The sequence below is a fragment of the Lutra lutra genome, chromosome 6, assembly GCF_902655055.1.
Source record: "Lutra lutra chromosome 6, mLutLut1.2, whole genome shotgun sequence".
NCBI classification, from domain to species: Eukaryota; Metazoa; Chordata; class Mammalia; order Carnivora; family Mustelidae; genus Lutra; species Lutra lutra.
This window is the reverse complement of record NC_062283.1, coordinates 141,223,409-141,249,982: the sequence shown is the minus strand read 5'-3', so window position 1 is coordinate 141,249,982 and position 26,574 is coordinate 141,223,409. Positions and strand designations below refer to the sequence as shown.

Sequence of the window (26,574 nt, the reverse complement as noted above, 5' to 3'; positions counted from 1 at the left end):
TAAATCCATGTGAACATCTTTCAAGATATTTAAAAGTAAATTAAAAATATATCTTGAGCAGTGTTCAAAGGGATTTGAACATTATTTTCACACTATCTTTTAGAAAACATTCAATTCCAGGGGATCTCAGCTTAATGATTTCCTGCTAGCTTATACCTAGGTCTTCTTTCCTGTGAGATAGAACTTTCTCATTTTCCAAGAGACTCATTGGGTAGTTTTTATGATGAGCAAGTTACTATTTTGTTGCCTCTTCTTGGGGGGTGAAGTGGTAAGATTCTGACTTCCTTCTAGATAGTTGGGTCCAGGCAGAAACCTTATGACCCCTTTCTTGTCTTTTTCTTGTACAGATCAGAGGCAGCAGAACTGGAACGAGGACACTCATAGCTTTTTGGTATGTAATTGAAAATTCTTTAAAACTAATTCTTTCTTTTAGTGATATTTATGTCCTGAAGGACCTGTACTCCACTTTGTTATTCTAATCTGTGAAACAAACTGCAGTAGACTAGGTATATTTATCCATATGCTACAGTTAATGCAGAGGGAAGCTAATAGTATTAATAAATAACAAACTATGTTTATTACTCTGTATATCCCTTGAAAATGGATTCTTGGTGGTAATTACTTTTCAGTGGGAGGGTTGTTTAGTAAAACAATTTATATATAGAATGATCCTTCTTGACCCCCTTGGGGGTCAGGTATATACCATAACTATCAAAGTACCATAGAAGTATAATTATGTGAAGGATTTATTTGTAAGCAAGTATGTGTTTTGATGCCCAGATGCAGATTGAGTACTCTAGAAATGAGGTATTTACTGATCTAAATTTACTACTGATTCAAATAAAATATTTATATTTAATTATTATAATATAAAAGTAAAACAATCTTAAGATGTTCTTGCCTTTAAAGTTCATCACTAATGATCTAGGCAAGACTGGAGTTCTTTGAATATGTGTGTAATTCTTCTCATTATTCCTTTGATTTTATACTTATAAAATAACTTTAAAAGAATCATTATATGTCTTAGTTCCTGACTAGGATATCTTTCTCTTGTTTGGTTTAACTCTTTTTTAAGATAAAATACAATTCTAAACTTGTTAGGGAATGCAAGGGAAGCATTTTTTATTTTATTTTATTTTTTTAGAGAGACAGAGAGAGCAAGAGAGAGAGAGAAAGAGAGAGCCTGAGCAGAAGTAGAGGGACAAAGGGAGAGGGAGAGAGAGAATCTTAAGCAGGTTCCATGCCCAGTACATAGTCCGATGTAGGGCTTGATCTCAAGAGCCTAAATCCTGACCTGAGGTAAAATAAAAAATTGGGCACTTAACTGACTGAGCCTCCCAGGTGCCCTAAGGGAAGCATTCTTTTCACAGCTATCTATCAAGGACACATTTTTTGAGTGCGTGACTCTGGATCTAACTGAAAATCTGGTAATTTTTCAGAAAATATTAGTATATTAAGTGCTATTATTTTTCTATGAGACAAACCATAATAATAACAATCATTATTGCCTCTGATATGCACTTTCTACCACTCCCAGTTGTATTGCAATGTCTTTGAAACATTGCTACCTATGACCCATTAGCTACCACCATTCTTTCTGGTGAGCATTGCCCTCTCTTTTTCCTTTCAAAGTTGTTAAAACCCATTGTTGTGGTTGTTCAAACTCTGACAAAAAAAAAAAAAATAGTTTTAGTCCATACATTTGCTGTTTAGATGTCTTCAAACACGTGAAGTCCTATTGTTTCAACATGGGTGTACTCAAGATATGCATTTATTCCTGAGACAGATTGTGTGACTCAGTCAATAATACTCTCAGTCAATAATACTCTCATTGTCTTCTATGGTAAAGAACCCTTTATTCACCATAACATTTGATGTTTCATTAAGGAATTTTAATTGATAACTTTTCATATTTACACTTTTTGTTGCTGGTTTGCAAACTGGTTACTGAAAGATATTAACAAAAAATGGTGGATTTTGCCATCTCTAAAAGTTGTCAAGTACTTTTTCTAGTAAAACACTTCTGATCCTCAGATTAGGGGCCTACTTGTTATCAAAGGTATCTAGAAAGAGCCTGGCTTGTTGTCAGAAAAAGTTTTTTTTTTTTTTAAATTTTTATTTTTTAAAGAAAAATGTATGTTATGAGGGAACCCTGCATTAGTGGAAAGACTAGGTAAGATGAACTCTATGGTCTCTTGTAATATAAAACTTGACAATTTTTATGGAAGATGACACAGCTAATGACCAAATTAGAAAATCTGAGTTTTGTTAAGCATTATAGAAATTCTTGCACTGAACAAAATCAGAGACAGCATAGTGGTGAAAATGACAGTCTCTGAACTCAGATGGTCTGGGTTTGATCTTGTCTCTGACACTTACTAGCTATGTGACCTTGGTCATGTCATCTAACATTTATGTGGCTCACTTTCCTCACTTGGTGAGTAGAGTTAGTACTAGTACCTCATAAAGCTGATGCAAGGATTTAATGAGTTAGGATGACCACAGCTCTTAGAACAATACTTAGTATACAGTTGGGCACTCAGTCAATGTTAGTTATGAGAGATAGATGAATGACATTGTTATCAGCAAGAGCATCTGTGACTCTTAGAGATTTCAGACATTTCTCACCCAAATTTATGACCTTTAAGAGTAGAGTGCATCTGGCAATGATTTCTATGAGTATTCGAACTGATCTCTTCAAGTATTTTGGTGCTGTCTTGGTTCTCCTTGAAACCAACATGGAGACAAAGGTCAGAGTCTTCACAGCTTTCTACTTACCCCAACATTGTAGGTGACACTTCTATCCTTCCATTTTCTGGGGATGATTTTTCACCTTCCTCTAATGGCCTCACACACATATATTCAAACATTTCTGGATCTCAGATTTCACAACAAAGGGGCTTATTATAGTATTTTTCTAACAAAGTTAGATGTTTATCTAAGAGAAAGTCTTAAACCAGCTATTAGAATAATAAAACACCTTTCAACTTAATGCAGAAGTATATTAATAATTTTCATCTTTACCATTGTCATCATTAAGCTATTAGTAAGGAGCTTTGTTTGCTTTTAGAGTCACTCTGATACATTAAAGGCGTGATTCTTGGCCTAAGTGTGTGTGATGAGAGCAGCCAGTCTGTATTTAGTTCTTATTTACAGGTGCCTACATTTCTGGTCCCATGATTATTTTGAGTTCTTCACAGAATTTTTCTTCACTTTTAAAAATTGTGGTCAAATACCCATATCATAAAATTTACCATGTAAGTCATTTTTATTAAATATTAAGTACATTCACGTTCAGTGACATTAAATCAGTGACATTAAATACATTCACGTTACTGTGCAACCATCCCCATAACTCTTTTCATTTTGTAGAGCTAAAACTTTACACCCGTTAAACAATCTCTCTCTATTCTCCCCTCCCCTCAGCCCCTGGTAACCACCACTATATCTTTTGTCTTTATAATTTGAAGTACTAGTAAGTACTTCCTATAAGTGGAATTTATAGTATTTTTCTTCTTGTGACTGGCTTATTTCACTTAGCATAATGCCCTCAAGGTGCATTCATGCTGTAGCACAGGTCAGAATTTCCTTCTTTTAAAAGGTTGAATAATATTCGATTGTATGTGTATATACCACTTTTTGCTTAACCATTTATCTGTTGCTAGACACTGTGTTGCTTCCGCATTTTGGCTCTCATGAATAATGTTGCTGTGAACATAGACGTATAAATGCCTCCTTGAGACCCTGTTTTCAGTACTTGTGGGTAAATACCTAGACATGGAATTGATGGGTCATATGTTAATTCTACTTTAATTTTTTTCCACAACAGTTGTACCATTTTACATTCCCACCAACACTTCACAGAGTTCTTAAGTACAGAAAGCTTGTCTAATCATTTTGACATATTCCTACTGGGCAATGAATATTGTGAAGTTTTAAGTGAATAAAATTAGAACACAAGGTTATGTTTTTCCAATTCATTTTTTCCTGCTGTGCCTATGAGGGTTATGTTTTAAGACCTACCTCATGTTAATTTATGTTACCAGGTGATTCAGAGCATCAATGGACTTTTTCCAGAACAGAAACATGTGGGGCCAAGTTTCATACCTCTAATGGAAAAACAACTTGGACTCCAAGGATTTCTTGGCTTAGTTTAAAATAAACTCTATGTTAAAATCCTGTGTGCTAGCAGTTAAGGAAAAGATGACCACATATGTTTTTTTCTGAAGCCTTGTAATTTTTTTTTTTCACAAAATACACCAGTGTGAACAGGAATGGGAACAACTGGGTTACAAAGAGAAAAAATACTGAAAAAAATTATCTTTAGGTTTGAAACAGAATCTGCAAGCTTTTCAAATATCAAGAGAACAGTTTAACATTTGTGGTGTTATTTTTTCTGGTTAAATAATATTTGTGTTTTCTTAAATTTTGGTTAAAAAATATAGATATAGCTTTCTAAGGGACAGAATCGAATTCCAAAACTGAGAGGTTATTAACTGAAAATCTCAAAGTCTTTTGAGGTTATTTCCACAAATTAGGGGGGCAATTTCTCAGAAAATCTGCATTTATTGTTTATGGACAGTGAGCAGAGAAGGAAGATTATCTCAGTCAGGGAGCAAAAGTATTCTGGTTGTCAGACACTTCATTTTTCCTTAGTTTTGTTATACTCCATAGAAATATAAATGTCTTTGGTTAGGTTTATTCCTAGGTATCTTATAGTTTTGGGTGCAATTGTAAATGGGATGGACTCCTTAATTTCTCTTTCTTCTGTCTTGTTGTTGGTGTAGAGAAATGCAACTGATTTCTGTGCATTGATTTTATATCCTGACACTTTACTGAATTCCTGTACAAGTTCTAGCAGTTTTGGAGTGGAGTCTTTTGGGTTTTCCACATATAGTATCATATCACCTGCAAAGAGTGATAGTTTGACTTCTTCTTTGCCGATTTGGATGCCTTTAATTTCCTTTTGTTGTCTGATTGCTGAGGCTAGGACTTCTAGTACTATGTTGAATAGCAGTGGTGATAACGGACATCCCTGCCGTGTTCCTGACCTTAGCGGAAAAGCTTTCAGTTTTTCTCCATTGAGAATGATATTTGCGGTGGGTTTTTCATAGATGGCTTTGATAATATTGAGGTATGTACCGTCTATCCCTACACTTTGAAGAGTTTTGATCAGGAAGAGATGCTGTACTTTGTCAAATGCTTTTTCAGCATCTATGGAGAGTATCATATGGTTCTTGTTCTTTCTTTTATTAATGTGTTGTATCACATTGATTGATTTGCGGATGTTGAACCAGCCCTGCAGCCCTGGAATAAATCCCACTTGGTCGTGGTGAATAATCCTTTTAATGTACTGTTGAATCCTATTGGCTAGTATTTTGGTGAGAATTTTTGCATCTGTGTTCATCAAGGATATTGGTCTGTAGTTCTCTTTTTTGTTGGGATCCTTGTCTGGTTTTGGGATCAAGGTGATGCTGGCCTCATAAAATGAGTTTGGAAGTTTTCCTTCTATTTCTATTTTTTGGAACAGTTTCAGGAGAATAGGAATTAGTTCTTCTTTAAATGTTTGGTAGAATTCCCCCGGGAAGCCATCTGGCCCTGGGCTTTTGTTTGTTTGGAGATTTTTGATGACTGTTTCAATCTCCTTACTGGTTATGGGTCTGTTCAGGCTTTCTATTTCTTCCTGGTTCAGTTGTGGTAGTTTATATGTCTCTAGGAATGCATCCATTTCTTCCAGATTGTCAAATTTGTTGGCGTAGAGTTGCTCATAGTATGTTCTTATAATTGTCTGTATTTCTTTGGTGTTCGTTGTGATCTCTCCTCTTTCATTCATGATTTTATTGATTTGGGTCCTTTCTCTTTTCTTTTTGATAAGTCTGGCCAGGGGTTTATCGATCTTATTAATTCTTTCAAAGAACCAGCTCCTAGTTTCGTTGATTTGTTCTATTGTTTTTTTGGTTTCTATTTCATTGATTTCTGCTCTGATCTTTATGATTTCTCTTCTCCTGCTGGGTTTAGGGTTTCTTTCTTGTTCTTTCTCCAGCTCCTTTAGGTGTAGGGTTAGGTTGTGTACCTGAGACCTTTCTTGTTTCTTGAGAAAGGCTTGTACCGCTATATATTTTCCTCTCAGGACTGCCTTTGTTGTGTCCCACAGATTCTGAACCGTTGTGTTTTCATTATCATTTGTTTCCATAAATTTTTTCAATTCTTCTTTAATTTCCTGGTTGACCCATTCATTCTTTAGAAGGATGCTGTTTAGTCTTATTTGTGGAGCATAACAAATAGCATGGAGGACAAGGGGAGATGGAGAGGAGAAGGGAGTTGAGGGAAATTGGAAGGGGAGGTGAACCATGAGAGACTATGGACTCTGAAAAACGATCTGAGAATTTTGAAGGGGTGGGGGGTGGGAGGTTGGGGGCACCAGGTGGTGGGTATTGTAGAGGGCACGGATTGCATGGAGCACTGGGTGTGGTGCAAAAATAATGAATACTGTTATGCTGAAAAAATAAAAAATTAAAAAAAAAAAGAAATATAAATGTCTTTCCTAATAAAATCACTTTCCAAATAAAGTGTTCAAAAAGGCTCTAATGACCTTGGGTATGTCAGTTTATACAAGAAAAGTTTAAACATAACTTAAGGAAATTTAGCAAAGACTTGCAAATGATACATGAGGCACAGGGAGCTCTTAGCAGGGGATAGGCTAGGTTATGCTGTGGTAGCAAATGAACCCTGAAACCGCAGTGGCTTCACATAAGGAGCTTTTATTTCTTGTTCACACTGTATGCTCACTGCTGCTCACATGAAAAGGGGAAGTCCCCCTTCTCCACAAAGTCTCTCAGAGGTGCAGGCTGATGGCAGCTCATCTTCCTTGTGGAGCTACCATGGCAACAGGTGGCTTGAGTTTGACGTGACTGGGAAGAGAGAATATGGAGCACTCACACTCTTCTCCAGACTGGACATGACGCACATCTCCTCCACCCAGAGACAGGGACCAGAACTAGTCACATGGCCTCTCCCAACAACCCCGGGGCAGGTGGTCTTCGCGAGTGGTCTATTTGGGGCATGAAGTCCTTATTAGAGAGGACTAATAATTTCCTCTTTGATAAACTTCACTGGAAAGTCTTGGATTAGGCGTCTCTACAAAACAATTTTCCTACCTAAATCAGTCACATTCATAATTCCTTATGTTTTACTATATAGGTAAGAGATTTTCATGTTTTTAAATTAATTTCACTTTTTTATGTGCTAATTTTAGGTAGGAATAAATAAAACAAGGATTATTGAAAAGGAGTCAGTGAAGGCTTAGGTATAATCAACCATGGGAAAAATGTCTACAGAAAAAATGGTCCTCATATGTCAATGTATCTATAGGCTTTATTTGTATTATTAGTCATGTTTTATTATTTCTTTTTTTATATAAGACTGTAACTTGAAATTAAATGGAATTCCAGATGCAGTAAGATTGATTGCAAAATCAGTGCAAAGGATGTTGTACTGGAAATAAGAAACCATACTTTAGATCAGCTTTATTTTTATATATTTATCTATTTATTTATTTATTATTATGTTATGTTAGTACACCATTAGTTTTTGATGTAGCGTTCATGATTTATTATTTGCGTGTAACACCCAAGAATAGATTGCCCTTAATTTATTTTATATATTTTTTCCCATTTTATGGCCATCTTTTCCTGAATCTTAATCTCATCATTTGTTTTGACTTTCTTATATTTCATGTTTTTCTCCTTAAATTTCTTTTTCAACTTATTGAAATGTTTTATCAAGCACTGTTTTCATATTGGGTACATGGAGAATAAACATGTCTTTATTTTGGCCTCATGACTGATTGTGTGCTTGGATAGGGAATTTTATGTACCCATTTATTTTGATTCAGAAATTTGAAACATTGCTCCATTATTCTCTAACATTCCACGTTGCCTTTAAGAAATCTGATGTTATTCTTATTTGTGTTTCTTTATATACAATACCATTTTATCCTGTCTGTGAACATTTAGGAATTTTTAAAAAGATTTTTATTTATTTATTTGTCAGACAGAGAGCGTAAGCAGGGGGAGCGGTAGGCAGAGGGAGAATCAGGCTCCCTGCTCAGCAAGGAACCTGATGCTGGACCCTGGGATCATGACCTGAGCTGAAGCAGACAATCAACTCAACCACCCAGGCATCCCTAAACTTTTAGGATTCTTTGTATGCCTTTGACATTCTGAAATTCCACAAGTCATATTCAGCTCTTCATCTTCTTAAATATGTCTAGTTCAGCATTTTGTGGCACAGGAAGATTTCTTTTTTCTCCTCTCTCCCAAGGCTCTCTTCCCACTGTTTTGGTTTTGTTCTCTGTTCTCCCCACCGACTCACCAAGATGGCCACTGCTAACTCCAGGCTTGTCCTGTGCTCATGGCTCAAGTCCCAGAAAAAATGACAAGACTCTTCCCCAATGCTTTAGGGAGAATTTCCCAGCTAGCCTTAGTCCATTTACTCTTGGTTTAATTGGCCATTGTGGCCAAAGTGTTAAGTACGTTGGTCAATTTACTTCTTGCCACCTGTGGTCCAGGGCATTCTCATATCTTCTCCCACTTACTGCAGTAGCCTCTTAACTGGCCTCTGGGTTTATGTCTTCACTTCCTTCAGTCTCTTCTCGGTGCTGGAGCCAGAACTGTTAACATGTGTGTCAGATCAAACTCTATAAAGCTTGCCTGTTTCACGTCAAAAGCCGAAGTCTTCAGCAATAACTCAAAAGACCACCCACGATCCGCGTGAGCTGGCCTCGTGTAATCTCTCTGACCTCATTTCCTACCCCTCTCCCCCCATTGCACAGTCAACCTCTGCCATGCTGGCCTCCTTGCTGTGCCTTACACATGCCAGACACACTTTCAATCCCAGTTCAGGGCTCTGCCTTGGCTGCTCTCTGACCCTGACTGCTCACTCTTGGATTTCTACTGATTGCTTGTTTACCTCTTCCTGGTCTTTACTCAAATGTCACCTATTTAGTGAGACTGTTCCCATCCACGCGTTTAAAATGAGAGCTCTCTGTAATACTCATCCCTATTTTATTTTTCTTCATTTATGTCCATCTCATATGCCACTTATTTTACTTATTTATCTTGTTAATTGTCTACTCCCACGAAATGTAAGCCCCATGAGGACAAGGAGATTTTATCTGTTCAGGGTTATATTTTTCAGGCTCTAATACTGTGCCTACTGCATGGTTAGTCAATAAATATTTGATAAATGAGTGAATGGTTGACAAACCTAAGCCATACGCTTGCTCCTGTTTTGGGGATGTGGGGCCAGTTCAATTGGGTGTGGGGAGAAGAAAAAGGAGCTGATCGGACAAAAATTAATAAATGCCCCCCAAAAGATCCTTCTGGTGAACATTGAGAAATGGGGTCTCTGCTAAAAGGGGATAAAATGAGTAGGTGGAATAAAGGAGCAGATTCTGACACAAGACAGTAATTTTTCTAACTTGTTTGATTTTGAATTTTGAGTGCATATAATTGTCCTTATATGTTACAACAATCTTGAAATATTAGGTAATTCTGCCTGCAAAAAACTTATGGGGAAAATAATTTTTTTTTTTTTTTTTTTTTTTTTTTGCTTTTCACATCATTTGTTTCCAATTGCAATTACTTTTGTAATTGATTTTTGCAATTGATTTTTACTCCCAGTGACCAATATATGAAAGAATAAGCTAGATTTGGGCAGATAATATTTTGCTTCTTTCAGGAGAGCAGATTGCAAAATGGGTTATCAGGCAATCTTTCTATATTAGATTTCTTCTTAACTATTTGCCTGCATCCAAATGAAATTTTTGAAGTTAATTTCAGGCTGAATAATTGGCAGGCTCAGAGCCTTCACTCAGAAGTATTTATTTGTATCTAACACTCCTTCCCCTTTAGTCAATCTTGCTGGAGTTCTATTTTATTAATTTTTGTCCAAAGAACTAGTTTTGTGCTTTATTAATCTTCCCCTTATTTTCCTATTTCATTTATTTCTGCCTTTATTTTTCCTACTTCTTCCTTGGTTTGCTAGTTTGCTATTTTTCCAGTTTCAAGTGTTGAGCTCTTAGCTTACTTGTTTTCATTCCCTCTTATATTCTGATAAATGTATTTAAGGTCTATATTTCCCCCAAAAAATGTTTTAGTTGTGTGCCCTAAGATTTTGATGTGTAGTGTTTTCAATGGTGATAAATTCCAAATATTTTCCATTTTATTTCCTTCTGGATTCGATTTTTTTTAGTAGTCTGAGATTTTGTTTCCAGACATATAGACATTTTAAATGTCTATTTTTTCGCTATTAATTTCTATAATTAAAGCATTATAGTCAGAGAACATAATCTGTGTTAAATCAATTCTGTGCAGTTTATCAAGACTTCTGTTGTAATATAGTACTTTGTCAATTTTTGATAATATATCATGTATGTTGGAAATGTGTGTATTTCTTAATTACAGAGTTCTGTGTACCTGAAATTTACTAATTTGTGTCATTTGCATTTCCATTTACTTATAGTCTGCATTGTTTTCTGAGAGATGGATGCTATAATTCTCAACTGTAATTGCCCATTTATTTACTTCTTTTTCCAGTTTTATGAATTGTGGTTGCTTGATTTGAGGCTATATATATATATATATATATATATATATATATGTTTGTGAAGGTTATATTTTCTGGCTTTGATTTTTTTATTGACTGATAACATCTTTCTCTATTAAATGTATGTTTAACAATGCACGGTAAATATACATATATATGTATAAATTTTATATTTTCATATATTAAAATTCTCAGCACAGCTTGCATTTCCTTTAGGTTTGCCTGTATATCTGTATCCATCTTTTTATTCTTAACCTTCCATATCCTTTTGTTTTCAGTTTTTTTTCTTTTTTTTTTTTAAGATTTTATTTATTATTTGACGGAGAGAGGCACAGTGAGAGAGGGAACACAAGCAGGGGGAATGGGAGAGGGAGAAGCAGGCTTCCCGCTGAGCAGGCAGCCCTATAAGATATGATCTGGGGCTTGATCCCCGGACCCTGGGATCATGACCTGAGCCAAAGGCAGACGCTTAACGACTGAGCCACCCAGGTGCCCCAGCTTTTCTTCTTTTAGATACACGTTGTTAGATCTTTGTTTTTAAAATAACTTTTATTTTGCAATATAAAATACAGTATGTTAAAATATAAATATAGAAGAATGTACAGACAAATTTGAATATCTCAGTGATTTATCATAAAGCATAAATTCTAGACTACGGGAGTCAAGAAATAGAATATCGTTGGGGCTTCTGGGTGGCTCAGTTGGGTAAGTGTCTGACTTTGGCTCAGGTCAAGATCTCAGGGTCCTGGGATGGAGTCCTACATTGGACTCCTGGCTCAGTGGGGAGTCTGCTCCTCCATCTCCTTCTGCCCCTCCCCCATACTTGTATCTTCTTTCCCTCTCTCTCGAATAAATAAATGAAACCTTAAAAATAAAAAAAAAAGAATACTGTCAGAACTCTAGAATCTCCTCTTGTGCCCGTTCCAATAAATCTTGCCATCTTCCTAAAGGTAACCCCTCAACGGCCATTTGAGGTAATTCGTTACTTCCTTGCATTCCTTTACAGTGTTATGACCCAAGTGTACTTTACTAAACCCTATGGCCTAGTTTTGCCTGTTTATATATTTTTTGTGTCTGGCTTCTTTCTCTCATGATAGGATTTGGGAAGGTCTAGGTTTGCTGCTCATCTCTGATCCACCTGGTTTTAGCTGGAACAGTTGGGAGGAGAATCTACTTCTTAGATCACTTTTTCATCTACACATCTAGAGCCTTGGCATTTTTGGCTTCTTCTTCTAAGCATGGTGCATCACCTTCCTGGAACTATCCACATGAGTTTTTATGACATGACCATCTCAGAGTAATCAGACTTCATAAATTGTCCTGGTTCCCCCCAGAATAAGCCTATTTCTTTCAGATCTAAAAACCTATGAGTCTGAGTCTCTGAGGTCATATAAATTGCAATTAAATGTATCTAATTAAAAACAATTTCTAATCTAAACTCAGGCATAACCAAATTTCTGTATTATAGGGTAAAGAAAAAATAGACAATTCCTTGTTTTTTTGTGATGGCAGACTTTTGAGGTTAGAGGATGTTATCTAAGGTGGTGAAAGTGGGACAGGTGCACATGGGAATGGACTATGAGGAGGTGGGTATAAAGCTGTGTAGGTGAGGTGTGAGTGAGAAAGGCAGTGTGAGGTAACAAGGCTGGGCGGGCAACAGGAAACCGGGTGGACCACAGGAAGCTGGCTGGGAAAAAAAGTCTTTGGCTTTACTGAATTAAAAGCAAGAATAAAACAACCCAAAGAAAAATGGAAAATCTCACACACAAAGTCTAGAAAGGAATGGAAACAGAAAAATAATCACACATGTGTTCAGGAAAAGGTGAACTGAAGTGTCTGGCCAATTACAGTCTACTCTAATTTTTGGGTGACTTTTCAGGACTTTATGCAGTAAGATCATCTAATTAAAAAACAAATAGAGGAGCAAACACTTCCTTTAGAAAGAAACACAAAATATTCTTTTGTAAAATTTAAATTTCTCCATTTAGAACTCTAGTAGTTAAAAAAAAAATGACCTATCCAAATCAAAAGAATGCTAAAATAGGGAGTCCAATAATGTTTCAGTGTTTGGTCTCTAGCTAAAATAGTGTACATACACGTTGGGCCACTAGGTGTCTCTTTGCATATGTATTATGATTCCAGCCAGAGAAAGCTAAGCACTTCTTAAATGAAATTGTCAACGTGAATTGTGTCAACAAATGTTTCAATTTGAGGGTATTTAGGGATGACTTTAAGGATTCTTCAGAAAGGATAAATAGATGTGTCTTGGCTATATATCTCTCTCTCACTCTTGCATTAGATGTTTTGCAAACGTTAACCCAGGATTGTCAGCAGATGTAAAATTCTGGTACTTATACCAGGGTGGTTGGCAGGCTGATAGGATAGAAGAGCCTGCCCATTTAGGATGATGACCAAGAGGTTATTTCTGAATCAAGTCTTGGCAAGGATACTCAATTCCCAAACAAGCTGTGTTTGGCTGTCCAATGTCTCTTTCTAGGAGATGTAGTCCTTCCTGATCAGATCCTTCAAAATTACCCAGTTAACAGCTCATCTATGAGCTGTTACACACCTCCCATGGCCCTTTGAGTACAAGGTATCAATTACTCTGAGTCACATAAGCCCCCTCTGAATTGTCCAGATTTGGTAAACAATTTACACACTCTCTTTCATCCTACAAGAATGTAATGAGATTGACTGTTTGCAGAAAAATTAAGCATGTTGTTAAGGAGAAGCTGAAAAGTCAAAGATTATTGTAAGAGACAACACTGCTAAAATTCAAAGGGCCCTGAGCCTGGGGTCTGAAGACCTGAGTTCAGATTCTGCCTGTATAACGTGCTAGCTGTGGAATGTAAGTGGTCTTCCTCCTCTGTATGTTAGTTTCTTTGCAAAAGTATAGGTGATGTTACTTTACAGACTTGACATGCAGACTAAAAACAGTTTGCAGTAATTCTGCCAAATATCATGGTAAGAGCCTCTAAGAGAAGTCACCCTATGCTTGAAAAACTTTTTTCCAGTTTTTTTTTCCTGAAAAATAAATGACAACATCACTGTATAAGTTCAAGGTATACAGCATGATGGTTTTTGCTTTTTTACTGAAATATGGTTGACGTATAAAGTATTAGTTTCAGGTGTACCACATAATAATTTAATACTTATATACATGATGAAATGATCACCATGATGTCTAGTTACCGTCTGTCACCATACAATCTTATTACAGTATTATTGACTGTATTCTGTGGCAGCATAACAGTTTGATTTACATATATTACAAAATGATTACTCAAGTTGCTTCAGTAAATATCCATCCTATATAAATACAATAAAAAAAGAATAAAAGAATAAAGGAAAAAATTTCTCCTTGTGATGAGAACTATTAGAATTTACTTTTAACAACTTTCCCGTATGTCATACAACGCTGTTAGCTAGTCATCATGGTGCACCTTATTTATCTTACAACAGGAAGTTTGTACTTTTTGACCACTGTCCTCCAATTCCCCCTCCCCCAATCCCTGCTTCTGGTAACCACAGGTCTGATCTCTTTTTCTACACGTTTGCCTGTTTTTTTTTTTTTTTTAGATTCACATGTAAGTAAAATCTTGTCTTTCTGACTCTGACTTATTTTACTTTGTGTAACACTTTCAGGGTCCATACATGTTGTTCCAAATAGCAGGATTTCCTTTTTTTTAATGGCTGAATAATGCTTCATTGCATATCTATATGCACCAAAACTTCTTTATCCATTCATCTATTTATGGACATCTAGGTTTTTTCTGTGTCTGGTTATTGTGAATAATACTATGAACATAGGTGTGCCAATATCTTTTCAAGTTAGTGTTTTGATTTCCTTCATATAAATACTCAGAAGTGGAATTGCTAGAACACATGGTAATTCTATTTTTAATTTTTTGAGGATCCTCCATACCGTTTTCCTTAGTAGCTGCACCAATTTACATTCCTACCAACAGTGTACAAGCGTTCCCTTTTCTCGACAGCCTCACCAACATTTGTCATCTCTTGTCTTTTTGATGATGGATGTCTATTCTAACTGACATGAAGTGATAGTTCATTGTGGGTTTTTTTTTTTAAGATTTTATTTATTTATTTGACAGACAGAAATCATAAGTAGGCAGAGAAGCAGGAAGAGAGAGAGAGAGGAGGAAGCAGGCTCCCTGCCAAGCAGAGAGCCCAATGTGAGGCTCGATCCCAGTACCCTGGGATCATGACCTGAGCCGTGAAGGCAGAGGCTTTAACCCACTGAGCCATCCAGGCGCCCCCGCTCATTGTAGTTTTAATGGCCGATTTTCCTAATGACCAGTTGAACATCTATCTTTTCATGTACACATTGACCCTTCATATATCTTCTTTGGAGACATGTCTGTTGAGGTCCTTTGCTCATTTGTTGACTGGATTATTTGTTTTTTGCCCTGGAGTTGTAGAAGTTCTTCTTCTACATATTCTGGATATTAAGCCTTTATCAAACACATAGTTTGGAAGTACTTTTTCCCATTCCGTAGGTTTGTCTTTTTACTTTGTTGATGGGTTCTTTGTTTGCAAAAGCTTCTTAGTTTGATTTGGTCCCACTTGTTTATTTTTGATTTTGTTGCTTGTATTTTAGGTGTCATATCCAAGAAATCATTACTAAGACCCATGTCAGAACTTTGTTCCTTATATTTCCTTCTAGGAGTTTCATGGTTTTAGGTATTATATCTAGGTCTTTAACTTATTCCAAGTTAATTCTGTGGGGGTGAAAGATAGGGAGTAGCAGTGCTGACAATACTGACTCCGTCATTGGCCCTCCTTGTTCATGTCTGCACCATGATCCCCTTAGGGCTGTGTGTTCCAGACCCCTTGGAGGTTAACATATGGCAGGAAGGCCTGTCTTGAGCTTCTCTCTGGCACCACTTTAGATAACTACCCTTTGACCTCACCATAATGGCCCTCACTCTATAAAAGCTGTGGATCAATGTCCGCACTTTCTGGAGAATGCCTGCGTAGTGCCCAGGTCATCTATCTGCGAGTCAGTAAGCTACCCCGAATAAAAGTGTGCAAACGGTATGGAGTGGCTTACTTTGTTTTTTGGTCTCAAAGTTCCCTCTCAATTTGGAAGATCCTTTACTGTTCCTCTTCCACCTTCTAATGTATGGGTTCAGTTTCATTCTTTTACTTTTGAATATCCAATCATTGAGCAACATCTATTGAAAAGACTGTCTTTTCTCCACTGATTATCCTTGGCTCTCTGGTCAAATATTGGTTAGCCATATATCCTTGGGTTTATCTCTGGTCTCTCAATTCAATTCTGGTGGTCTATTTGTCTATTTTTGTGTCATCACTCTCCTGTTTTGATGAGTATGGCTTTGTAGTACATACAGCTTGAAGTTAGGGAGTGTGATACCTCCTGCTTTGTTCCTTCTGAAGATTTCTTTGGCTTGTTGGGGTCTTTTGTGTTTCCATATAAATTTTAGGGGTGTTCCTTCTACTGTAAAAAAATGCCACTGGAATTTTGATAGAGATTGCATTCAATCTATAGATGGCTTTGGTAGTGCTGACATTTTAACAATACTAATTCTTCCAGGCTGTGAACACAGACTACCGTTCTGCTTATTTGTATCTTCAATTTCTTTTTTCAGCGTCTTGTAGTTTTCAGTTTAGATATCTTTCACCTCTTTAAATTTATTCCTAAGTATTTTATTGTAAATGGGATTAATTTATTCCTTTTCCAGAAACTTTGTTGTAGTATATAGAAACACTTCTGATTTTTTTTTTTGCATCAGTTTTATATCAGTTTTGTATCCTGCAACTTTACTAAATTCATTGATTAAATCTAACAGATTTTGGGGGGTTGAGTCTTTAGGATTTTCTTTATACAAAAGTTTGTTGTCCACAAATAGAGACAGTTTTACTGTCTTTTCCAATTCTGATACATTTTATTCCTTTTATTTTCTTTCTGACTGATAGCTCTAGATGGGACTTCCAATACTATGTTGAATAGAAGTGGTGAGAGAGCACCCTTGTGTCATTCTTTTTTTTTTTTTTAAAGATTTTATTTGTTTATTTGACAGAGAGAGATCACAAGTAGGCAGAGAGGCAGGCAGAGAGAGAGAGGAGGAAGCAGTCTCCCCGCTGAGCAGAGAGCCCGATGCGGGACTCGATCCCAGGACCCTGAGATCATGACCTGAGCTGAAGGCAGCGGCTTAACCCACTGAGCCACCCAGGTGCCCCTCATTCTTGATCTTAGAGGAAAAACTTTCATCTTTTCAGCTTTGAGCATCATGTTAGCCATGGGCTTGCCATATATGGCCTTTATTATATTGAATAATGTGCCTTCTATGCATTATTTGTGGAGTTTTTATTTTGAATGGATGCTGAATTTTGTTTACTTTTTCTGTGTGAATTGAGATGATCATATGATCCCTTTATTAAAGTGATGCTTTACATTGATTGGGACACTATTGATTTGAACTATCCTTGCATCCTAGGGATAAATCTCATTTGATCATGGTGAATGATCCTTTTAATGTGTTGCTAAATTTGTTTTGCAGTATTTTATTGAGAATTTTTCCATCTAAATTCATCAGGGGTATTGGTTTGTAGTTTTCTTTTCTAGTTGTGTCCTTTTCTGGCTTGGTATCAGGATAAGCCTAGCCTTGTGAAATTATTTTGAGAGTATTCCCTCCTCTTCGAATTTTTGGAAGAGTTTGAGAAGGATTAGTGTTGATTCTTCAAGTGTTTGGTGAAAGTCACAAGTGAAGCCATCTGCTCCTGGGCTTTTCTTTGTTGGGACATTTTTTTTTATTACTGATTCAGATATCCTTACTGGTAACTAATTGTTCTATTCATATTTTCTATTTCTTCCTAATTCAGTCTTGGTAAGCAGTATTTAAAAATTTTTCCATTTCTTCTAGGATATCTGGTTTATTGGCCAATAGCCTCTTCATAATAGCCTCTGACTATCCTTAGAATATCTGTGTGTTAGTTGAAATGTCTCCTTAATTTATAATTTTGTTGATTTGAGTCTTTTCTCCTTTTTTTTCTTGCTTAGTCTAACTAAGGGTTTGTCAATTTTATCTTTTCAAAGAATCAACTCTAAGTTTGGTTAATATTTTCCATTGTTTTTCTCTTCTCTATTTCATTCATTTCTGTTCTAATTGGTGTTATTTCTGCTCAGTTTGTCCTTCTTTTTCTAGTTCTTTAAGATGTAGAGTTAGATTATTTATTTGGGATCTTTCTTGCTTTGTATGATAGGTGTTTATTGCTATGAACTTCTCTCTTAGAACTGTTTTTGCTGCATCCCATAAGTTCTCACATGTCATATTTCCATTTTTGGTAACTTAATTTCCCCTTTAATTTCTTCTTTGAGCCATTGGTTGTTCAGGTTGTTCATGTGTTTGTGAATTTTCCAGTTTTCCTCTTGCTACTGATTTCACATGACATTATGGTCAGAGAAGATACTTAGTATCAATTCAATCTTCTTGAATATGTTAAGACTTGTTTTGTGGCCTAACATATGGTCTCTCCTAGAAAATATTCTATGTGTGCTTGAGAAGAATGTGTATTCTGCTGTTGTTAAATAGAATGTTCTCTATATATCTGTTATATCCATTAGTGGTGTTCCAATCTGCTGTTTCCTTCTTGATTCTCTGTCTGCATGACTCATACACTATTCAGAGTGGGGTATTAAAGTCCCCAACTATTATTACGTTACTGTTCACTTCTCCTTTTAGTTCTGTTGGCTTTGCTTTATATGTTTAGGTGTTCTGATGTTGGGCAGACACGTATTTATAATTACTATGATGTGTTGATGTGTGGACCCCTTAATCATTATATAATGACCTTCTTTTTCTCTTTTACCTATTTTTAGTTTAAAGTCTATTTTGTCTAATATAAGTATAGCTTTTCTTGCTTTTTTTTTTGGTTACCATTTACTTGAAATGTCTTTTTCCATCTTTGCTCTCAATCTAGGTGTGTCTTTAAGGCTAAAGTGAGTATCTTGGATGCAGCATAGTGTTGGATCTTGTTATTTTATATATTCAGCCATTCTATGTCTTTTGATGGAAGACTTTAATCCCTTTGCATCTAAAATAATTATTGATAGGTAAAGATTTATTATTGCAATTTTGTTAATTGTTTTCTGATTATTTGCTAGATCCATTGCTCCTTGTTTCTTATTCTACTGTCCTTTGTGTGTGTGCTTTAACGTCCTGTGGTATCCATATGCTTTGACATCTTTATCATGTCTTTTTGCATGATTATTACAAATTTTCCCCTTGTAGTTAGCATGAGGCTTACATAAAATATCTTAAGCTTATAACATTTTATTTTAATTTGGTAATGAATTAACTTCAATAGAATTTGTATACTTTATATTTTTTATTTCTTATCCCCCTCACATTAGGTTATTGCTGTTAGAATTTACATGTTAGATTGTGTAACTAATAATAGATTATTATATTTGTGGTTATTTTACTACATTCATTTTTTAAAATTTTAAACCAGAGTTGTGAGTTAGGCACCATTATTACCATACTGCAAAATCTAACTATGACTATATATGTATTGTTACCAATGAAATTTATGCTACCTTTTTCTATTTTTATGCTTTTAATTAGTGTTTTTTCTCTCCTACTCAAAGAACTCCCTTTAGCATTTCTTATAAGGCAGGTTGGTTGTAATGAAGTCCCTCAGTTTTTGTTTGTCTGGGAAGTCTTTATCCCTCTTCATTCTGAAGGACAGGTTCACAAGGTATAGAATTCTTGGTTGATAGTTTCTTTCAATATTTTGAATATGTCATCCCATTCCATGGGGGTTCCCTTGTATATAACTTCTCCCTTTTCTCTTGCTGCTTCTCAAATTCGTTGTCTTTGACTTTTGACAATTTAATTATAATGTGTCTTAATGTAGTGTAATTTGGGTCCAACCTATTTGGGATCCCTTGGGACTCATGGATCCAGATGTCTACTTTTTTTCACCAGGTTCAAAAAGGTTTTCACCATTATTTCTTTATATATACTTTCTATCCTTTTCTCTTTCTCTTCTTTTTCTGGAATTCCTTAATGCAAATACTTTTTGTTGTTGTTGTTGTGTTCTATAATTCCCATAGATTTTCTTCATTCTTTTTTATTTTTGCTCTTCTGACTGGATAATTTCTAATGTCCTATCATGCAGGTCACTGATTCTTTCTTCTGCATTGCTGTGTCTACTTTGGAAACTCTATCAAATTCTTCAGTTCAATTATTATATTTTTCAACTTGAGAATTTCTTCTTTTTTTATGGTTGGTATTTCCTTCAAATTTCTCATTTTGTTCATGCATTGTTTTCTTAATTTTGTTTACTTGTCTATCTGTGTTTTCTTATAGTTCACTAAACTTTCCAAAGAGGATTATTCTGAATTCTTTGTCTTGCAGTTCATAGATATCCATTATTTCTTTTTCTTCAAGTTTTTATTTAAATTCCAGTTAGTTAACATACAGTGTAACATTAGTTCCAGGAGTAGGATTTAGTGATATCCATTTCTTTACGGCCAGTTATTAGAGCTTTATTGGTCTCTTTTGGTGGTGTCACACTTACCTGATTTGTGTGTATGTGTGTGTGTGTGTGTGTTCCTTATTTCTTTTTGTTGGTATTTGTGCATTCGAGTAATGGTATTCCTTTCCCAATCTTAATAGGTTTGCTTTGGCAAAGGCAGTTTGGGTTTCTAGGTGTGTCTTCTGGTAATATCTTTGGGCAGGTGAGACCAACTATTGTCTATTTTTGAGTGAGGCAACTGTTCGAACTCTGGTGAATGAGATGGGGGGTGTGCTACTGATTGAGAACAGTATGGGCTTAGTTCCTGACACAAGTGAGGCTGTGGGCTAGGTCCCACAGTTACCTGAATTTTTTGGTCAAGTTGACTAGATGGTTGGGACTGGGTACTATATTTAATAATAGCTGAGGCTATAAATTTGCTTCCCAGTCCTGGAAGGACAGTAGGCCAGGGTCCAGGACTATATGGCTTGTTGTTTGGGGACTTGCATCAGGCCTGAGGATGCACTGAATTCCCTGGTCAGGTGACTTCATCAGTTCTGCTCTGTGGATAAAGGAAGCCACCAGCTGTGCTCTCTCTTCCAGTGGCACTATACGTAGGGCTGTTGAATGTGCTGTGCAGCTTTGTGTGTGCTCTGGTTAAATTCTTGTCAGACAGGCTGAAGGCTGTCTTCAGTGAGGAGTAGGGCTATGAATTAGATTCCCTGCCCAGGTGTAGTGGAAGCAGCTCTACAGCTACTTTGTTATCTTAACTCAAGCTGACCTGCACCCCAAGTTCCCTAGCCAAACAGGGTCACCGGCTTTGCTCTGCAAACTGCTAGCTCTGTGTGCCCTACTCTTGGCTCCAGCACCCCTGGGCTACATAGCTTCCAGTTGTTTTCACCAGCCCTTCTGGTTTGATGGGGCCAGAAGACACTCTCCACAGCTGGTGAGTCCATGTGTCAGCTGCCTTGCCTAGGTGGTAGGGGAGGAACCATTCCAGACTATCCTCAACTTCCCAAATAGGCTGTCTGGTTGGGTCAGACCAGGAGCTACTGGCAGTCTTGGCTAAGAATGAATCCCTCTACCCACACAGAGCATGGGAAGCCTCCACACCTGGTACTGGCTTTGTTCTGGAGGAGATCAGCTCTCTTCACCTGCCTCTTGGCTCTGGTGCCACTGGGCTGCATAGCTTCTAGGACTTGTCATCAGCCCTTTTCATCACATGGGCCTAAAAGGCACTCTCCACAGCAGGTGGGGCTCTGACTCAGCAAAACAGTTCTGGGGCTGGCAAAACTTGTTTTAGGATCCCAAACAGACAGGTCTGCGTCACCAGAGTTCCCTGTCAGAGTGCAGTCCTAACTTGGTTCTAGAGGTGAACAGAGCCACTGACTGGGATTACCACTTGGGCCCTGCAGGCATGAACTTGGTCTGCCAAGATCTGTGTGCTGGTCGTTGCAGCCGCCTCCCAACTTCTCCATCGTAGTCAGATTTTTGGTGGCTGGGCCCTACAGATTCCTCTCTAATCCTTACAGAGCACTTTAAGGGTAGAGGCTCCTACAAAGAGACTCACAATGCTAGGGGAGGTTGACTATCCCTTTGGGTTCTCTTTTGCCACTGAAGGGACTAGAGGCTCAGGGGGACCTCTGCACATGGTGTGGCCCTGTCCTGGGGGAGGGGCAATGTAGTCAACCTGTAGCCTCTTCTCTTACCCTTCTAAGGCATCAGCTTGGTCTTTGAGGTGCAGGGGCGTGCTTCAGCCTCATCCTTGTGCCCTAGGACTCTGCCAGTAGTGTCTTGTTCTTGAATAGATGTTACTTGTTCTTCTTGTGAGGGGGAGCAAAATAAGAAACAACTTTCACTGATTTGTGGAGCATAGCAAATAGCATGGAGGACAAGGGGAGATGGAGAGGAGAAGGGAGTGGAGGGAAATTGGAAGGGGAGGTGAACCATGAGAGACTATGGACTCTGAAAAACAATCTGAGGGTTTTGAAGGGGCGGGGGGTGGGAGGTTGGGGGGATCCAGGTGGTGGGTATTAGAGAGGGCATGGATTGCATGGAGCACTGGGTGTGGTGCAAAAACAATGAATACTGTTACACTGAAAAGAAATAAAAAAATAAAAAAAATAACAAAAAACAAAACAAAAAATATATATGATTTAATTACTTCTGCATAATAAATGACAAAATAAATCCTGATGTTTGTTACATTAAAAAACAAAAACAAAAACAAACAAAAAAAAGAGACAACTTTTCTCACCATCTTGGGACTGTCACTCCAGCCACCCTATTCTTAATAAAGGAAGCCTTCCCATTATTATGCACAGCAGTTTAGCTCTTAGTGGTGTCTACCTCTCCTGTCTGACAAGGCTTGGGACACTACCTTTGCAAAATAATAAGGCCCGTTAAAGTGATATTTCCCAGTGAAAGAGCTAGCCAGACAAAAAAAGAATTTTGGCTCAAGTCCGCAACAATGGGTGCAAATAGCTGTGCAATATGTTTTCTTTTTCTGGCTTTCTTCCAGCCAGCAATGGTCCTATGGCAGAAACCACTGCACTATGTAGGGTATACTTTATTAACTTTGGTGGAAAGTGTTCGGTAGAAGGTCAATTGGGAAAGTTGAATTAGATTGATTGGTTGCCCCAGAGCAGTGCCCATATCGTCCGGATTTTATAAGCAGAAAAATTTATTATCTTTCATAGAGAGAAAATGTGATTATTATTCTTATAGAATAAAGAATAATTGAGTAGAGAAATTTAAGGGTACAAGTTGCAGAAAAGTAAGGGCCATCCCTTGCCATTTTTATCTCATCCATCTTACAGCACTGCATCTGCTCTTACTCCCACAAACTGGAGTGAAGGCATCAGGTGTCGTTACTTAGGGGCTGCCATTGTAGAGAATTGGGGTGTGTTCCTGAGTCAGACTGTAGTGGACCTAATAATTAATAGTTTTTTTTAGGGGCTCCCAGTGTTTCCTGTGGCCTTATGATAGGCTCGTGACCCTTCCCCTACTTCATGTAGCATCTTCGTGCTAGTATAAACCTTTGAGGAAGTTCCTTGGGTTTCAATCACAAATCTCTTAGATTGGACCAAAACACACAGCTAGATTGAATCTTAGAATGACTGGATTCTTGAAGTTTCTGGGATCTGTCACTGGCCTAGGAGAGGAGGGAGGTATCATGCAGGTTTTATCTGCAGTGTTGTATAAGGCTGCTGCTAGTGTGTATGTTTATGTGTGTTTAGGGGGGTGTGCAAATCTGTTTTGGGGGATCCTTGCCTATAGAATAATTTGAATAGCCAAAGTCAGCATGCTAGCCTAATTCTGGAAGACTTCTGGGAGGAATCACTTACAGGGCTGGCATTATGGAATTTAAAATTATCATGGGAACACAATCAGCCCCACAGACATGAGTCTCTTCTGGTATCCAGTCAACTCTATGAGCTGGGGAAGGGAAACTGCCTCATTTGGGAGCCATGGACCCAGGATGATCTGCCATGGCCCCACTGGGAGATCAGCAAGGCTCTGTCACTTGCCTGAGCCCTAGGGCATGTTGGGGTGCAGACCATCATCTTTGAAGTTTTGGGCTCTGGAAGCTCAGAGAAGAGCCAGAGAACCCTGCAGTCGAGGGACACAAAGGAGTTTCGTGCCTCCCCAAGGGGCATGATCAACAGCCACTTGTATTTGTTGCAGGTTCTTCCAGGAGGTAAAAGAAGCAGATTGCTCAGGATGTCTTACAGTTTGCCACTTGCTTGTTACCATGGAAAAATGGTCCCTTGGGAGCAGAGATTGACATGATTGGTGGAAAGAGAAGCTTTCCTTGCTTAGATTTGTAGATTTTTCTGTCTAAGCCTTGATTGTCAGGACTGAGTTGCATCCTGTGGGGATGCAAGAAGGACAAGTGAGAGAGAGGTCTGCCAGTCTCTTTAGATGATGTACCGCAGTATTTTAGTGGTGTTGAAAATAAAGTAATTTTAATCATCATAGTTTCTGTTTAAAAAAAGCCGTGGCTCTGAAAACCATCTGTCAGTTCATCCTCAAAGTGGAGCGAGAGCAGAAATGAAGCAAAATGAGTGGAAAAGTTAACAATAAGAAAGAGAAAATAGATGATAGAGAAAGAAAGAATAAGATGTTTAAAACATGCAGGGAATAGATTGGAATCAGGATGACAATAGAGCTTAAATTTAAAAGAAAAGATGGGGGCATCTGGATGGTGCCGTAGGTTAAGCATGTGACTCTTGGTCTCAGCTCAGGTTGTGATCTCGGGTCATGATCTCAGAGTCCTGATACGGAGTCCAGCATGGAGCCCCAGGTTGGGCTCTGTAGGGAGCATGGGAAGTGCTTGAGTTTCTCTCCCTCTCCTTCTACCTCTTCCCCACTGGAATAAATAAGTAAATCTTAAAAAAAGAAAAGAAACAACGAGATACTTTGATTAAGCCATTTTCCTCTCATGAATTTCTTGAACCAAGTAACAATTCCAGACCATTCCTCCCATACATCACTGTGGATGTGCTCACAGGGGGGTTATCTTGTGTTTTGCTTCCTTCTCTCTTCCTCTGCCTTAACAAGAGATCTCCTGCTAATTGGCTAAACTAATGGATTATTTCCTGTCATTTGCTTTTATACATTAGCAAAGATGGATTTTCTCTCTTGCTTCCCAGGGCATTGCTTTGACGGACTACCAAGTAACAGAAGATGCTTGCTAATGGTTCTCATTTCTAGTTAAGTTTGTTACCACACGTATCATGTGCTTTTTGATATCTGAGCCTTCTGCCTCTAGAGTGACCAGCATTTTGTATTTCCTCTTTAGCTCTAGTTCCTGGATTAAGAATAATGCACATTGTTTGCCTCTGTTCATGGACTTTCTATAAATTTGTTTGCTGCTCTGAGAATGTCTTGTCAAATGCCAGTGTTGTAATTTTAAAGGATAAGCATGTTATGAATTAGTATGTGGGTTTTAAAAATTTTAGTTCAGAGCTGTCTTGCTCTGTTCAAAAGAAAAATAATAAATCTAGGTCATAGTTTATTCCACTTGAAAAACTATCTTTAAATCACAGAAAAAATTGTCTTGTTTTTAAAAAAAGTTTTTATTTAAATTCCTGGTAGTTAACATACAATGTAATATTAGTTTCAGGTGTACAATATAGTGATTCGGCACTTCCATATAATGCCCCGTGCTCATCTAAATTATCTTCTTTTCAAAAACCTTTAAAACTAGACATGGTGCTTATTTTGTTGCATCATCCCAACGATTATAAGGTCGAGAGGGGACTAATCAAGGCAGTTGCTTTTGGAACAATAATACCAATAACTGCCTTTAGTGAATTTTTTCTTTGTTCTTTTTTTTTTTCTTTGTTCTTTTAAAAAAAGTACCAATTATACTAGCAATTGCCTTCTTTATCAATAGAGCATTGGTTGCATGTTGATGTGTTGGTTTATTTTCTGATTTTAAAATGATAGAAGACCAGAGTCGATATTTCTAACTTAACTAATTTGCTAAACAGTTTCTAAAATAAATTGCTAGAATAAACTTGTATTTTGTTTGCGCCTAAAACAAAGTAGAATGATTCTTCACTGATGTCCTAGTCAGCTTGGGCTTCTATACCAAAATACCATAACTGCGTGCCTTGTCAATGACACAAATTTATTTGTCATAATTCTGAAGGCTGGGTGTTCAGTATCATGGGACCATCATGGCTGGTTTCTCCTAAGAGATCTCTTCTGGGTTGCAGACAGCCCACTCTTCTTGTCTCTTCACATGGTAGAAAGGGAGCTAGCTACCTCTCTGGTCTTTTTAAGGGCCTTAATCTCATTTAGGAGGACTCCACTGCCATGACCTAATCAGCTCCCAAAGGCCCCACTTCCAAACATATCACAGGGGGATTAAATTTCAAACTGTGAATTTTGGGAGGGGGTGGGGAACACAAACATTCAGTCCCTAACAACCAGTACATATTAAGGGACTTATCATCTTTTTTGAAATTAGCTTTCTTATCCATTTGGTTTTGAAATGGGGTTTCCGCTTTTTAGTTGCAGAGCTTATCAGGAATACATTTGTTTTCATTTCACAAACTTAAAAACAGTATTTGCAGCCTCATTGTTTTGGCTGTCTCATGTGGTGGTGTGTTAAGGAGTTGTTTTTTTAAAGAAGATAACCGTCTCAAATGGGACTGAGAAAATTATTCCTTTAAATCCTTAAATTCTGAAACAAGTCACCGGAAATGTCTCTAGGAGAGTAGGTTAGGGAGTTTAATCAACCTTGAAGAGTAAAAGCTATTTTATTTGATGAAACCTGTTATCACACTTGCTCACATCCTATAGTTGTGTGCTAATTCCATCAGGAAGAATAGTTTTCTATAACAAAGCCATTTCCAGGTAATTGCTCCCATTCAAGATAATTGCTACCACTTGGTGAACACGCATTGGGTCTTGTAGGCTTCTCATACGGTATTTCATTTAATTCTCACA

General features: G+C 37.4%; 1 protein-coding gene across 4 annotated transcripts in view; it reads left to right on the top strand.

Annotated features, from left to right (window-relative positions):
* The window catches only part of IPCEF1 (interaction protein for cytohesin exchange factors 1), a 181,792-nt gene that overhangs the window by 55,690 nt on the left and 99,528 nt on the right, over window positions 1–26,574 (top strand). For all 4 annotated transcript variants that reach the window (XM_047733016.1, XM_047733015.1, XM_047733013.1 and 1 more), the window contains one exon: window positions 348–391. The gene's annotated coding sequence lies outside the window, so the exon portion shown is untranslated. The remainder of the gene's footprint in view (window positions 1–347; window positions 392–26,574) is intronic.